At 38.9% G+C, this 17347-nt stretch overlaps 1 protein-coding gene across 1 annotated transcript in view; it reads left to right on the top strand.

Moving 5' to 3' along the window:
- The first annotated feature begins 814 nt into the window (after nt 1–814).
- sgcd (sarcoglycan, delta (dystrophin-associated glycoprotein)) overlaps nt 815–17347 on the top strand; it is a 904731-nt gene continuing 888198 nt past the window's right edge. Inside the window, exon 1 of the mRNA XM_051933847.1 lies at nt 815–882. The gene's annotated coding sequence lies outside the window, so the exon portion shown is untranslated. The remainder of the gene's footprint in view (nt 883–17347) is intronic.

Genomic DNA, 17347 nt, shown 5'->3' with positions numbered 1-17347 from the left:
AGGCTGCCTCAACCTCAGGTTTGATTCTTGGTTATAATTAACTCTAGACTGGTCCTTATAGCCAACTTAAGCCAGGTTTTGGGTCCAGTGTATAGACTCTGCTGCCTCATAGATTCAGATTACTCCTACCTCAGGCGTTGAGTTTGTACATTTTCCCTTCGTCTACTTGATTTTTCCACTCACATCTCAAAGTTGGTTGTGTTAGGCAAATCGTTGTCCCTAAAATGACCAAGTATTGGTTGTGTGCATGAATTTGCCGCATCCACTCCCGTCTTTGTGTCCTACGCTGACCAGAATAGGGTCTACTCCCTCTGACCTACCAGTTAGATTAGGCAGGTTCAGAAAATGAATGAATGCTCGGAATGATGAAGCTTAAATTTAAAACTGCACGACTGCTAAATTTCAGCCACAGTGAGTTTTTGATTTATAGTTTATTTATTTAGGAGAAAATGAATTTCAAAGATTGTTTGAAGTCTTTTTGTACTTTGTTGATAAAAGACTTTCAAAAATGTGCGGACGGATTATTGAGCAGTGGGAGGTTAAATACATTATTTGCTTTATTCAAACACCTGCACGGGATACCCAACTTTAAACAAGCCAGTCGGATAGGAAGAGGCTTTCAGGAATGTGTTTATTTCACACTGTAAAGTTGGTGCAGACTCAGTCACTTAAAGTCGTGCAGCTGCCACTTAGTGACTGGTGATAATTTTAAACAGCTGCCATGAGCCCTCTGTTATCTAAAGTGAATTAGGAATGGTAGAAGGGGCGCCTCCTTATATGGGATGGGAAAGTAAGCTAAAAATACTTTGTGGCAGAGAGATCCAAGCGGTGGCCTGAATTTGAGGGGAGCTCTTGGATTATAAATCCGGAAAACGCCCAACGGTAAGACACAATGCCACACTTTTATAATTCAAGATAAGGGAAGAAGCTTTGCGTTTTGTCAGAGAAGAGAGGGGGTTATAAGAGCTGTGTGATTTTTTTTTGCCAGTATTTCAGCTTTTCTGGGATGTGTAGTAGACATTTCTGGTTACAGATCTGAAGCTCTACTCAAGACATAATGCACTATGCAGATTAAACAGAAAAGAAGTCTGTGATGACTGCCAAGCATTTTCAAGGAGGACTAAAATCTCACATGCTGTTTAGTAACCTTTCATGCAGGCTCAGTCAGTGATATATGTATTTATGACAAGTGAACAGTTTTCAGTGAATGGAGTCTATGAGTTAGTTCAGTCCTTCTCTGTTGTTTAAGGAAGTTCATAATTGGCCAGCTCTTGGAGATGTTGTGACATTTGAAGATAGACAACCTGCATAAAGTCACAATTCCTGCAAAATTAAAATACTAATGATTTAGTGCCAGTTAACTAATGACACTAAGTATACCCAGAGTCAAGTATGACTGAGTTGCAACAGAAGTACATTGTTTATCTTGCATTGTTGTGAGCATTGGTATTTTGTATTTTTTTATATATTAGTCTTTTAGATCTATAAAACTGACACTTTGATGTCACTGTGTGGGTAACAATTGGGTTTATTGCAGAAGAAAGAAATAAATTATAGAAAGGTGCAGAAGTTCTGCATACAAAGAGAGGTATAAAAAGGAAGAAAGATCTAAAGTAGAGGTCTGTACAGTACTCATTTTTTGGTCCTGCAGTTGTCAAACTTTCATCCTGTTCCGGGCCATTCCTGACAAAAAATCCTTCCCGTTTCTGTCTGTGCCCACCCACGAAAGGTTCCATTCCTCTCCAAACTACATTCCACCTTTTCCCTTAAAGGGCATTTGAATTGGGCACATAACATAAGTGGATTCTTAAAATGGCAAAATCTATAAGGGAAAAAAAACTTCACATAGATGACAGTAAATCAGTTTATGAGTTGATCTTTTGATATTATTTTCAAAAAATGATAAATAACAAGTATTGGGTAACAAGACATGCTCTTTTTCCCAGGGCTGTCCTCTTTTTGAGACCTAAAATAGCAGTCTGACTAATATTGTCGTGCTTTTGTCTTTATTGTTGGATAGACTGTGTAAAATTACAAGAGACCTACATATTTGCTCTGATCCATGTATGTCAGGTAGATGTTTTGAAAGTGCCAATGACTTAAGTTCCTTGCAGTGTAGCTGGTGATAGCCAGGAGGATTGGACAGACCTAGATTACAAATTATAAATACAAAAGGTGCTCAAAAAACGACAGACAAAAAAAAAAGTTTTCGGCTACTATGTAATGAAAACAAAGAGAGATTATCAGATAAAGTGACAGACTATTTGGTGGAGTTGGTTTCATTATGTTTCAGAATGTTCCTATAAAACTGATAATTTTTGAAACCAATGAGGACACATTCTATGTTATAAAGCATGTACCACTCTTCATTTCGACTTAAGATGTTAAGCCATGGATGGCATAGTAGCACACAGATAGCGCTGCTGCCTCATAATAAGAAGACTGTGGTTCATGTCCCAGATGCTCCCTGTGTGGAGTTTGCATGTTCTCCTCATGTTTGTGTGGGTTTTCTCTGATGCACCGATTTTCTCCTAAAGTTTAGGTGAATTAGTGTTATGCTGAATTGGCCTTGATCTCTGTGTTTATGCTCGCCCTGAGGTGGACTGGCACTCTGTCCAGGTGTTGTTCATGGCTTGTGTCCAATGATTGCTGACATAGGCTCCAGTTCCCAATTCTTTTTTAAAGGGCCACCTGTCCATCATGTAAAGTACCAGGTGGCCAAAAAGTTGAGCATCCTTACTGTCACCTATCTACATGAGTAACATTTAATATCCCCCCAAATTTGTGTCATTATCTCAGGGGGTCTTAGTCTTAGTATAATTTTGTGGCATGATGCCCCCTATTGGCAGAGATCTTGTGTCACTGGAAATGTTAGCTTTGCCAGTGCCCTTACAGTTCCTCCAAGGCTTCTTATGCCCTGACTCCTATCCTCTAATATGGCATTCAAATTCTTTCACGATGGGTTACCTACCGGTCCAAACTGAACTGGCATAGTGTTTGTATTAGTGTATTTGTGAGAGATGGCATTCCATCCGGGACTGGTTCTGCTAAATGAAGTTGATTTGGGCTGTAGCTCCCGGCTCATTCAGAACATGGACAGATGGAAGTTGGTGTGTAGCTGGCTAGATTGCATACAGTTACAAAATATATGAACAGTAATTCATCTATGAAGTTCTATCCTGTTGAGAACAAGATGTAAATCAATAAAATGAAAGCTTATTAGCTCTCCACAAATTAGAATGACTGGAAACCCTGAAGAATATGGTGCTGTGTTTAAGTATGCCTGGTGTGATTTTTAGGGTTTTTAGGTTTTAGGATCTGCCTTCCACTTAATCTATTCATTTTAGGCTCCATCCCCCAAGACCTTAGATGAATAGAAGGATGGACTTTATTGGTAGGGAAAATTATTGTTGTATTCAAGTTGCACTGTTTGGAATCTTTTTCAGCTTAATTACAGGTTGATCTGGCGATCACATACTCTTACCCTTCCTGGGTCTCGTTCCACTTACCATCTGTACAATGAAACTTGGGACAGGGAGGCTACAGCAGAGTAAAAGCCATGTCACATTACATACCTTTTTCAGAGGTTTTAAGTCATAGACTTCAGCTACATAATCTTGGTGAGTCAGGTGCAGTTACAGGGGTGTTCTCGTGACTCTGGAAATATAGTGTGACATCCTTAGTGACTCAGTCCAAGTAGTCTGTAACTCGCCCCACAGGGTAGGGCTCTGCCTGCATGAGAGAGGACAAATAATTAGTCCTCGCCCAGAATTACATTGCATATAATGCAGCTATGAGGAATAAAAATGCAGGTGTTTTGGACCTTGCAAACAGAAGAAAGACTTGTTTGTCTGATGCCACGTGTTTTACGGCTATATGTTCACTTTACAAACCTCCCTGCTCAATTCTGAATTTTTGCTCAGATCTCGACAGTTCATATTCATAAGCACAAGTGACCTGTATCTAACTGTAATGTGAATACCTCTGTCCTCAGAAACTGCAACCAATGCAAACAGAAACATTTTGTGCACAAGTCATCTGCATCACCAACAGCAGAAAAACATCCTATTTGTGATGCAACTCATGGTATTAAAACTGACAAAATAAATGTGCTCGTAGCAGGTTAAAGGCGCTCTCTGCCTCACCCCAGCAAGTTAGAGTCGGGAGGTTGTGGACAAAAGCATGTGTGGGAGGAGTGGATGAGAAGAAGGAGGAATTGTAATTGTGTCGACTTTGGGAAAAGAAGACTGTGTAAGGTATATCTGTCTATTATAAAGGGAAATCCTGAGATGAGACTTTTTGAAAGAGATATTTTCAAGTCCCACGAGACAAGACTTTTGACATGAGATTTTTTCAAGTCACCCCCTCCTCTCAACCATATTCAACCATGCACACGGCCCTCTCACCTCTCATTCGTGTGAATGCTTCTGTCAGACACAGTTCTTGCTCGACTTAGCTCTTATAAATTTTTATGTTTTCCTCACTTTAAGTTCCCAATAAAAGAAGACTTATTATGTCCAAATCTTATTGAAGAATTTCATCCTGAAGGGTTATCAACAGAAGAAATGAGTACACGGGCAATCCTAGCACCGCAAAATCACACGATTTAATGAGAAAATTGTTGATCGGTTACATGGCAAATAGACTATGCTGAAACAGTGGTGATGGTACGAAAGATGAAAACATCAACTTTCAATATCCTGAAGAATTTCTACAACTGTTAACACTGTACAGTCTTCCACCGCCCGAAGTACTGTTGAAAGAAGGATGTATCCAAGAAAGGTAATGTAGTACATCTCCTGCGGATAACATTACACAACAAAGGAGATCTTGATATGCCATTCACATTAAAACGTTAACAGTTTCCTGTTAGAATAGCTTTTGCAAAGACAATTAACAAATCACAGAGACAAACATTCGAAAAAGTCGGTTTATTTATAAGAGAGAAAGAAACAAAATTCACTCACAAGTTGCTATACATTGCATTGTCACGATGTAAGTCCAAACACGAAATCAAAATTCAATGTGATATTGATGTAAATGTAATTCAAAAAATAGTTTTAACTGAAGTTTTACAGTAAAAGTGTAAGTATAAAAAGTATTTCAGTGTTAATTTCAAATCCAAACAGAATGAAATTGTATAATACAACGAATAACTCTAACCAACATGAAACATAATTTACTTTCAAATTATTACGTTTTGCTATTTTTAATATGGTTAATTACTCACTGTAGTGTAAAATAGTTAGTTCTATTATGCATATGTAACAATTCCCATGAAAATAACAATCTGTTTAAATTGTACATCCGCATCCCCATAAGTGAGCGGCTGAACTGCAAAGTGGTTAGTGCATAGCGCCTGCCCGGGGGTTGGTGAGTGAAGCAAGCAGGGGGCAAAGCCCCCTAGTTTCTTTAAAAATAAATGGTCATTTGGACCTAGAACTGAGTCTGTGTGGTTGTGTCAGGGGTTTGGGGTTCAGTTATGCCTCCTACAACAGAAAAATAATACTGAATTATAAACTGTGAAAACTCAAGCAATGTATACAAAAACATACTTTCGTACAGTATTTAGACAAAATACACAGTATATGCAGGATGGACAGAAGACTGGATTCGAACAGCTTTCGGCCAGCCACAGTCTAAAATGGATCACTTCATCATCTAATGGTGACAGATCCACTCCAAGGCAGAACAAGTACTAAGAACACAAAGAAAATGGGAAAGGCTTTTTAATGACCACTAAGAACAATTACTAGGATTAATTAAAAAAGTAATATAAGAAAGTAATCAACAGTGCTTTTCAGCATTTCAAAATTAATGATTTGATTATAGAACAGGTTTTAATAGAACAATCATATTTTTTTGACCCTTAGGGTAACAGTCAAATATAGCTTAATATAATATGAATCATTTGTATTAGTCAGTCATTCCCACTCCCACTTCATCCAAGGCAGTTTGCACGGGCGCAGTCTGTTCAAAAAGCTCTGGACACAAGGCAGGAAACAGTCTTGTTCAGGGGGCCAGTCCATCGCAGGGTCCACACACACACCTACCCAGTCACACTGGCACTCATACTGGGGCCAGGTATAACCTTCATGCATTTGTGGGATTTGTGAATGCACCCGTGCAGACACAGCAAGAAAATGCAGACTCCATGTGAATAGGCTGTAGTCTTCAAGAGCTACCACTAAACTGGAAAGCTCACGTTGCACATTCAAGGGCATAGAGAACACTATAGTGACAACAGACCTAGCTCCATTATTCAGAAAAAGGCTTGGAGCACGCAGCATGAAAAAAATTTCACATACTATTAAAAGAGGTAAGAAATGACATTGTGCATATGATGGAAAACTGGAAAAAGAATTTGTTTAAGAAACCAAAGCTGTTCTAAACATTTTAATAATAAGTTGAATTACTGAGGAACATTTATTACTTATTTTGCACAACATCTACAGGGACTATGCCCCAGTGGGTGGTAATGCATAAATGGTACTGTTAATAATTCTAAGGATGGCTGCAATAATGAGCATAAGGAAGAAAAATCCACCAGTGATCATGATTGAAGAGCCTTGGGTCCTCATCACTTCAGAACTTCAGGGTATTCATCAAAAAACAGTGTAAAGAAACAAAAGTGTGTATGGGCATCATTTAGATTATGTGCTATCAGTTTCTCTTGTCACGCTAATGAAGAGCAACTAGGAGGAAGCTGGTGTTCAAAGATATTAAACTTGTTCATGCCTAAAGCTGCATGTGTAGGAGATCTAATATAACACTAGGACCCAAATCCGACAGTATCTCACTTTACAGACTGATACACAGTCTTTGCCTTTGGATCATGGGAGGAAATTGAAAACTCTGAATAAACCTGAACCAAAATGGAGAGAGCATGCTAACTTCATGTACCTCAGCCTAGGATCAAGTGGCGAGTGGAGGTAACAATACTTGCCACTTGAAAATAATAATTATAAATAAATAGGTAAACAAGTACATAAATAAATGGTTATGGTGCAACATGTCACATTAGTGTGATGTTCTTTAAACTTTTAGTTTTGTTTTAAAGGGTTGTTGATATAGCTATTGTACTTGTGTAGTTGCCGTCTATGCACGTTTCTTAGTAAAATGCTATTTGAATTACATCCAATATTTCACGATGATATCCTCTGGTATCTGAAGCTGTCTGTGCTATAAAGTTCAGCTTTGTCATTGGCGCTCTAAATCTGCCTGCCATGAATCACTCCCTCTGTTATTAGAAGCTCATGAGCCTGTTTCTTTCATATGGGAAGAATAATCCAATCTGAAGGCTGAGTATCTAAAAGAGGAGGCTGGACATATCATCAATCTCAGCAGCAGGAAGCTGCACCACCATTTGTGCAAATCTCTTACTGAACTTTAATGAAAATGGGATTTGTTGCAGCAGAATTAATTTCAATAATTGAAAGATCCAAGGTTGAACTATCAACTGTCAAGAGGCTGAGGCTGACCTGTAACCTGCAACTGGATTAATCCTTAGTTGCCTGTGTTACTTTATTGGTGAGTTGCCATCTCAGTAAATGAAATATTATAAATGCCTTACTCTAATGGCTATATCCCTCTACTGGAGAAAGAACAGAGTAATCTGAGAATATTGTATTTGTAATTCTTTAGATGACCACATTCATTTCTGCTAGTGAATCTAGTCAAAGATATCTTGAGTGTGCTTCACCCACACTAATTGAAATGTTTAGGCATTATGATGAGCTATATGTCTGAGAAATGAAATGTGTTTAACAACCACTGCTAAGCTAAAATGAAAAATTGAAAAAAGTGAAATTTATTGGCCAAAAAATAATCACACATATTGCAGTGTTCCCACTTCTAACATGGCTGGCTTAAGTCATTGTTACAGTTAGATCATCTTACTAAGTCAGTTCTGTCACAGGGACAGAGTAAAGGAACCCAAGGAAAGATGGCAGTGGATTAGGAATTGGAATGATAGCATAAGAGAGGCCACAGATAAAACTGAATAATCAGAATTCTTCCGTAAAAGATTTGTTGAGAAAATTCATTGCTAGAAAATCATCAGGAAAACACATACAAAGCCACTAAGCAAAAGGGCTGTGTAATGGTGGTGATCCATATCTAAGTCTGTGACGACATCAACCAGTTCACAACTGGGTAAACTGCCAGGTTCGGTGGCCTTTTGTGGATTGACTGTTGATAGAGTCCTCCTCAAAACAGCTCTGGTCAGACAAATTTCCTGTTATTTGGAGGGAGATGTGATTTTTCTCACTTGCTCAAATCAAGGACCATCTGCAGGATGTTAGACATCAGTGTATTGAGAGAAAATCCATATAAACAGAAGGATAATATCAAGAATCCACACAAATAGTGACTGGCAATAGAGCTGAGCCAGGAACCCTGAAGCTAGAACTTTCATATGGGACACAGTTTTAGTAGCTAAAGGGCATGGAGCAAATAAGTGCTTGTCTGTGATTATTTTTCTACAAATCCATATAGTTTTATTTTTTGATTAGGTTGTATTTTTGACACAATTGAAATACAGTAAAGGTGATTTCAGTGCTTTTGGCACCATATGTGGCACCGGAGAGAAAATTAAATTGGCTGCATGGATCTTGAAAGGCAATTTTTAACAGAATAAAATAAAAAAAAAAACAGCACTGTTGACAAATACTGATGAGTTGCTCAGCCAGCAATTTAGTTGCGATGCATCTTATTTCATCATTCTCCTACTTTTTCTTGCTCTTGTCAAATTTCTATACTCTGATTTCACACGTCATGTATCTTTTGTAAGAGATTTTTAAAATGGGATTTCTTGGATAGTAAGTTTGAAGGGAAGCAGATGGTGCTCACTTGAAAATGTGCAGCTGTAAGCACATCAAGGGAGGCCTGTCATATGATGCTGAAACCTGGGAGTTGTCCCTTATGGCATTTATATGGCACACATCCGGCATTTGAGTCTGACTGGTGCTAAATGTGCTGTATTTAGTGGATTACTGCTAGGTGGTATTTCTGGCTTACCTAAATTCTGATTATCTTAGTTATGCTTGTGTTCAGGTGTCATGATGATTGGGTCACTGGACATTTTACTGGGAATATGACTGGATTGTTATTATGTACATGATAAAGGTCAGCATCTCATATAAGGCTTTATAGGCTTCAGTGGTATGCATTTTAAATCCTTTCACGCCAAGGTGAGAAATGCCTCCTGCACTTATGTTGTCAGGCAGTTTTAGGGTTTCAAACTTGCTTTCCAGTACTGTAGATAGATCATTTTGTTCACATGAACTTTGAAATTTCCTTTTACATTTGCATTTACATTTATTGACTTACATCCAATGTGACTTACAGAAGACAGATAGATAGATAGATAGATAGATAGATAGATAGATAGATAGATAGATAGATAGATAGATAGATAGATAGATAGATAGATAGATAGATAGATAGATAGATAGATAGATAGATAGATAGATAGATAGATAGATAGATAGATAGATAGATAGATAGATCTACACATACTGGTGTGAACAGGTCAGGTCAGGTTGGGGAGCATGCACTGGTATGGCGTGTTGCCGCACCAACCACAGCTCAGGATCCTGGTTGGCAACCTCCCAGGTATACACGTGGTCCAGTCCCACCCTCTAGAAACGACCCTCTATCTACCGCAGCCTGGTGTTATGTGGACGCCCCCTTGGCCTGGTCCAACCACTTGGGCCATCAACAATGAGGATTCTGTGAGCCGGATTACCCTCAGGGAATTGCATTGTAGTGCATTAACTGAACTTGAACTGCTGCTCCCTCACAGTGCAGGTGATGTTCTTCAAACCAGCGGTAACCAATTAAAACCAATTGGCGGTCACAGTCAGAGCGAGGTACTATACAGGCATACTGCTGTTGGTATGAAGGACCTCCAGTAGCATTTCTTGACACTCAAAGTTATCCGTGTTGGTGTGTCAGAAAGAGGATGTGCAGCATTGTTCATAATGGCACTCAGTTTTGTTTTAGTTCTCACCTGTGCTACAACCTCCGGGGTGTGCTGAGTGTGTCAGATAACTGAGCCTGCCATTTTAATTAACTAGTTGATTTACTTTGCCTCTCTTGAAGTAATGTTACCAGCCCAGCACACCACAGCTTATGAAATGTCACTTGCCATCACAGAGTTGTAGAAGATGTGAAAGAGATATGAAAGGATGTAAAGGATGTCACTATCCATATTAAAAGAACACAGCCCTCTAGCTAAAATAGCCTGCTCTGCGCTTTCATATATAGCTCATTTTTGTTATGAGGCCAGTCCAAAGTAATTGTAAGAACACATTACTTCTACATCCACTCCCTGAACAATGATTGGTCATAGAGACTCTTTGATGTGGCAAAAATAATAAAAAAAAGGTTCTTTGGTTTTCAGTGGGGATCAACTATACTTATTGTGAACGGCCCAACCTTGTTTTATGATCTGGAAGCCTTTGAACACTGTTTTGTGCTATCTTGATTACTTGTTAAGCTTCAGCTTTTTATTTTTACTCATTTTGATGTCTATCTACATTTATAATTCTGAGAGCGTTGCATGCTGATGATTTCATCAGAGAAGCTCAGCATTAGATCAGGTGCTTGTGGTTGAGCACAAACGCATTGATATGCCACACCATAGGCAGCGTTTTGTATTTAAGTGGTGGCGCAGAAGAGCTTCCCTGTTGTTTTGTCCATTTAGATCTTTTACATTTAATAATGAATGTGATTAAGGAGTGGCAGAGCACAAGGTTTTATTGCAGCAATAGAGCAGTCAGATGTAGCAGAAATTACACACTGGGCAGATGTTTAGCAACTAAAACAAGAGGTTGATGCAAAACTCATGACTACTACACAAGACAAAAACAAAAAACCTTTAATAAGAAATTCATTTTCTTGAGGAACTATCTTTCCCTAGTAAATAAGTCTTTATTTATCGCAAAAATCAGACAAACTGTAAATGCATGTCTCAAATTAATAAAGATGATGGCATGCTGTCATTTGCTGTTTCATACAGATGCATCATGTCCCTCACCACATCACAACAACCAAATTAAAACAACCTGAGAATATGATTTGACACACCTAAACATAAACAAAACAAAAATAAATAAAATTGAAATGTTTTATTTTTGGGCGGCACGGTGGCGCAGTGGGTAGCGCTGCTGCCTGCAGTAAGGAGACCCAGGTTCGCTTCCCGGGTCCTCCCTGCGTGGAGTTTGCATGTTCTCTCCGTGTCTGCGTGGGTTTCCTCCTACAGTCCAAAGACATGCAGGTTAGGTGGACTGGTGATTCTAAATTGTCCCTAGTGTGTGCTTGGTGTGTGGGTGTTTGTGTGTGTGTCCTGCGGTGAGTTGGCGCCCTGCCCAGTATTGGTTCCTGCCTTGCACCCTGTGTTGGCTGGGATTGGCTCCAGCAGACCCCCGTGGCCCTATGGTTAGGATTCAGCGGGTTGGAAAATGGATGGATGGATGGATGGATGTTTTATTTTTCATTCAGTACTATGAAAGAAAAGGACAAGACCTTGCAGCAAATTCTGTTAATTGTTAACAGTTCTTATAAACTGTGTGGCCCATCCATCCATCCATCCATCCATTTTCCAACCCGCTGAATCCGAACACAGGGTCACGGGGGTCTGCTGGAGCCAATCCCAGCCAACACAGGGCAAAAGGCAGGGAACCAATCCCGGGCAGGGTGCCAACCCACCGCAGGACACACACAAACACCAAGCACACACTAGGGCCAATTTAGAATCACCAATCCACCTAACTTGCATGTCTTTGGACTGTGGGAGGAAACCCACGCAGACACGGGGAGAACATGCAAACTCCACGCAGGGTGGATCCGGGAAGCGAACCTAGGTCTCCTAACTGCGAGGCAGCAGCGCTACCACTGCGCCACCGTGCCGCCCACTGTGTGGCCCACCAGAGCAAATAAATCAAACATAAAGAAAAGAAACCATGGTGACTGGGTCCATGCACAATCTGTGTTGCTGACAGTCACCGGTCCAATAACAACTGACGTCTGGCATTGCAAGATATTATGCACGAGTTGTGGTAGAGGGGGCAGAGCTTGGAGGAGGGAGGTAGAAGTGTCATCAGTCTTCCAGCTGGATTTCCTCGTGTCTAAAGGCATAAGAGGAGAAGACATTATTAACATCACCACCTTGCTGTTGTTACAAGAAGTCTCAAGGCACACAAGTATACAAAAAGTTGCTAAAGCACTTCCAATAATGCCCACTAGAGGAACATACAGTATACCACCAAACCATGGCTAGAGAAACAGGCAAACACAGCAACTTCATAAAAATGAAAAGGTTTCATTCTTCTCAAAAAACGCTCTGTCACATAATGTAGATCATAATGGCAAAATCCAAGGCGGTCACAATCCCAATACAGTAATCCAGAAATGTAGTCAAGAACAGAGCATGAAACTCAAAATCTAAAAACTAACACAGCACAGAAAAGACACAAGAACTCACCAAACTCCCATAGCACATTCACAATGAACCCCTAGGAACTGTGGGAGACCCGCTGGCAGTTCTTTATAGTGACTGACAGATGGTCCCGCTCCCTGTACTTGGTCTAGTGTTTTTAATTGTCTTCATTTAGTTCCTGCTGCAAGTTTTAATAACCTCTCTTAGTTTTTTTTATTAATTATGTAATTAATTATTTGATTATTTTTTGATGGTAGAGATAGGATGAAAAGGACAGAGGCAGGGAGAAGAGCTGCTGACCCTTTGCATCAAGAGGAGCCAATTGAGGTGGTTTGAGCATCTACTATGAATGCCTCATGGATTCCTCCCTATGGAGGTTTTAAGGGCATGATCCGCTGGGAGAGGACCTCGGGAAAAATCCAGGAATCGCTGGGAGGATAAGACCTCTCGAATGAGTTCCCACAGTATTTCTTGGCAAGTGTGGCTTGTGAAAGGATAGTATGGGCCTCACTGCTAAGCAGACGAAAATGAGTTAATATTTTTGTGCTAGTGGGGCAAGACTAGTTATACAATTACATGCTCCAGATGCTTTAGTTTGTCTTTTATTATTTTAAATACACATTCAGTCCATCTTTCAATGGGAAGGTCTTGTTTCACTTGAGATGTGTGTCTTCAAAATTTTTGTCTTGTTTTGCACTTAGAAAACAAATGTTCAATTTTGATACTTTAAATTTGGACCAAGCTTCTTGGTTTTAGACTTTGGTTTTGACTTTGCTGTCCTGGACATTTCCCGTTGGTTTCTTTGTGCATTTCTTTGTTATTTTAGGATTTGTTTTTTGAGGGTTTCTCATTTTTCATTTGATGCACATTCTGCAATACCTTTGCATTTGTATTCCTTTAAATAAAAATCAATTGACTGTGTTTTTGTGGGGGCCAGGGTTTTATGACAGTTTCCCTCTCCACTTGTGGTGCTTTATCTTGATAACAACACCTGCATGCAGTATTCCTGAAGTGGCCTCACACATTTGTTACTGTTCATGGAGAGTCATATGTTATGGTCAGTGGCTTTATTCATTTTTTGTGAGTTTTCCTGAGTGAATATTTACATTGTGTGCATCTATGAAAGGGTTTTGAAACCCAAGATGTTTGAATTCAACATTAGTTTTTGGTATCATGGCAAAGTAAACATTTTTAATGCACGCCATCTTTGTTTTTCTATGGGTGTTGCTGTTCAGTCATTTCCATAGCAGTAGGTTAGTTGCGTGCATTCTCAAGTCATCTGATTTTTTGAATGATTTCTTACAAACCTTTATGAAACATACAGCTTTTGATTTTTGCTTTTCATTTAAGAACTTTAATTGTTTTTGTTTTGTGTATTGGGTTGTCTCAAATGATTTTTTGATCTTCTAGTAACAATTTCATCACGTTTCTTAGTCGCGTCCTTTCTCCTGTTTATCTATTAAATTAAAAAAAAAAAGATTCTGCATGTCTGAATGTCTGTCAGTAAAGATGTAATGTCCACCGTGTGCCTTAAATATACACATTATGGCTCTTAAACCTCAGCTAGCAGATAAAAAGAAACAATACTTAGTTAATTTTTAGCTAATTGCTAATTTTCATGTGACTGTATATATCTATGAGTATTTGGTTATTTCTGAAAGAACTGTTTCAGTCTAGACTATGTAGTTAAAGAGATAAGAATTAATAGTTATAATTGATTGAGTAGTGTAGCCAACCTCCAAGCTAATATGAAAACAGAATGTAACAGCCTGCCAGCTCGGTACAACAGTGCAATAGGCCCCATTTGTCCGAGAAAGTCATACTGCTTTCTGAGTGTAGTAGCACAGCGTATCGTGAATGGCCTGACTTGTAAAACATAGAATGTAACTATGCTACGGAACCCTAAAACTGTAATTCTAACAAGAAATTGCCTTATTTAGTTTGTGAAATTTCCTCTTTAGTTACTTCTCTTTTGTGTTAAAATTTCTTGTGTTTGAAATTAAATGATTTAGACTGTGGGATTTCTTCTTTATATTATACTCCATGCTTGTGTAGCTGTCTACTTTAGGAAAAGTAGAAGAAACGCAGCTATGTATGTAATCCTTTTTAAATTTTTCCTTGTTTATTATGCACCTTTTTTACATTTATTTTCTTGCTCTAAGGGTTTGACGTGACTTGTGCCAACTCTGATTCTACTGTTAAAAAATTACTTAAAATGCCTTTGTAGATGTTTGTTTATTTTAATTTCTTATTACATCATTTTTTTCTTGCGGGCACCGTCATTTTGGATTTAACTTGTGTATGGCTGCTAACCATATTGCTAGGTAGAATAACTGGCAGATGTCACAGAATAGTATAAAGGTCAGGGGTCATACTCTTCCTGATTATCCTAGATTGGCTAAAAGTACTTTACATGTGGTGTGATTTGCTTTATGCCCCTTTTGACTTTCCAGACTTCTTGCCTTAGTTTTCTTGACTATGCTCTTTGGTTTCTTACTGGGCTTTGGTAAAAGATATGATTTTTGGTTATGACTTACATTTTATCTTCGGATCCCTATTTAAAAATATTTCTTCCTTTACTACTAAAAGCATATCAGCATTAGGTTAATTGGTGACTCTGAATTGGTCCGAGAGTGGGTGATTGTGTGTGTGCAAGACTGGTCAGGGTTGTTCCCTGCCCTGTTTCCACTAGAGCTGGACAATCTCGGGCACACAATAATCTTGAATAATGATAAGCGAACCCTATTGAAGTTGCTTCACTTCGAGTTTGGTGAAAATGCAGAAATATTCAAAATTTCTGTAAAGTCAGTGAAATGCATTGAAATCAATGAGGAAGGAGAAACACTATAAGTTTTGAGTGGCTTGTAATGGTTCAATAGTCTTTCATTTGTCCTTGAGGACTGGGGGAGCATCTGCCATCTGTGCTGGACCAATTTATGTAGCCAAAAATGTGACCTAGCTGTGAGGCATGAGTGTTTCCCACTACTCCACTCTGCCTCCCTGAAATAAAATGGAGAGGAAAATAACATCCAGCAGGAAAGACACAAAGTAAAATTAATCTATGGAGCAAAACAAAGTATTTTCATTGTGGTCAGGTAATGTATCCTTCAAATGAAAATACTGCAAGTTTTTTCTTTTTAATACTGGGTGCACATCCAACTGGAGTACTGATCAGGTAGTAACGCTGTATATGCGTGTATACAGTGTACGATATTCATGCATGCCATAAAGCATTAGGTAGTATACAGTTGCTATATGCACGTGTGAAAGCTCTTCGCATGGGTGACGCAAGTTGAGCAGGTGTTACAGGGTGGATAGTGACAACCCCATCCAACATTAGCTGCTACAGCTTTATAATGTCATGCTGGCCTCACACTGCATCATGAGGCACTGTGAAAAAATGTTTTGCCACAAATTCTTGGGGAAAGATTTGGCAAACAAGGTCACTAAAGAATCTAACAAACTGTCTGTGAAAAACACATCGGCAAATTTTGCTGATCAACACTAATTCTGAGTGGCCCTGAATTGGTTTAGCCTGCTTTGAGAATGTTATGTTGAGAGTTTAATATGATTATCATGTCGGCTTGGTCCTTACATGCTGGATGTAGAGACTTAGGGTTGGTATAAGTAATACAGATGTAATGTTTATCCCTTCTAGCACTAGTGACACTTGTGAACCATGTTTGGATTTGGTAAGATGTGCAAGCAAATGGCGCAAAGAGTAGGTGGTTACTCAGTGGCGTAAGCAAAGAAACCTTCCTTCCTTCCTCCTCTTCATCTTTTCCCACTTCTATGTAATTCGATGTGTCTGATCATCCTTCTCCATGCAGCTTTGTTCTGCACCTCTTCACCAGTCAAGCCCTTTTACTTCAGACCTCCTTTTACTTTATCCATCCACTTCCACTTTCTCTTCCCCTGTAATTCCATTCCCGTCACTCTTTTGTCCACATATTCACTGTCTCTCCTCGCATGCCCATACCACATCAACCTTCTTTCCTGTACTTTCTTAGAATTCTCTCAAACTTTGGTTGTACCATCTGATTGTCTCATTTCTTATTCTGCCATTTTTTATAAATTCCACATATCGAACTCAACATTTCTGCCACATCCAACTTCTTCTCCTGTGCTCCCTTTACTGCCCATGTCTCAGCTCCATACACCATTGCTGATCTTACTACTGTGTTAAAATTCTTACCTTTGCAAGCAAATGAGCTCTCTTTATTAATTACTGTATAACTGAAAGCTACTGCATAATAATTTTGTGGATGTAATTTTGTTATGTTATTGTGCCTCCGGTGAATGTACGTGTAGGTCAGGCCTTGTGACATACTCCTCCGTACTGAAAAGCGTGGAAAAATAATTATGGTGTATATAATATAAAATACTCTGTAGTGTACAGTATATCCCTTTAGTAAGTGACCTGTATTGTACTGTATCCGTAAAATCTTTTTAGTCAGTTGCTGCCAGCATTAACATTTTAGCCATTTTTATTTTCCATTCGTTTTTTTTAAAGAATAATGAGTACAGATCAATTTTCAAAGTCAGTTGTTTGACGACTAATTACCGCTGAGGTTTAGCTAATTTCACTGCCTTCACTAATCTTTCCCTGCTAAACCATGAAAGGCTTCCATTGGGATCAACTCATAGCTCAAAAACAGAATTACATGTTCCTATCCATATGGCTTCCAGCTAGGGATAGTACCTCATTTACTTCTGAGACATCATTTTGGAACAAACAAGCTTCTAATTTGTATTTATTTATTTATTTATTAGAACAACAACTTTCTGAGAGGAAACACAATGCATTGAAGCCCTTTTCTTTCTATTTTCAAATACTTTTATACAGATATAAACTCTCTCTCTGTGGGAAATGAAGTCTAAATAGGAACATGGCTGTAATTTTTC

The sequence above is a fragment of the Erpetoichthys calabaricus genome, chromosome 11 (assembly GCF_900747795.2).
Source record: "Erpetoichthys calabaricus chromosome 11, fErpCal1.3, whole genome shotgun sequence".
NCBI classification, from domain to species: Eukaryota; Metazoa; Chordata; class Cladistia; order Polypteriformes; family Polypteridae; genus Erpetoichthys; species Erpetoichthys calabaricus.
This window is presented reverse-complemented; position numbering and strand designations above follow the sequence as displayed.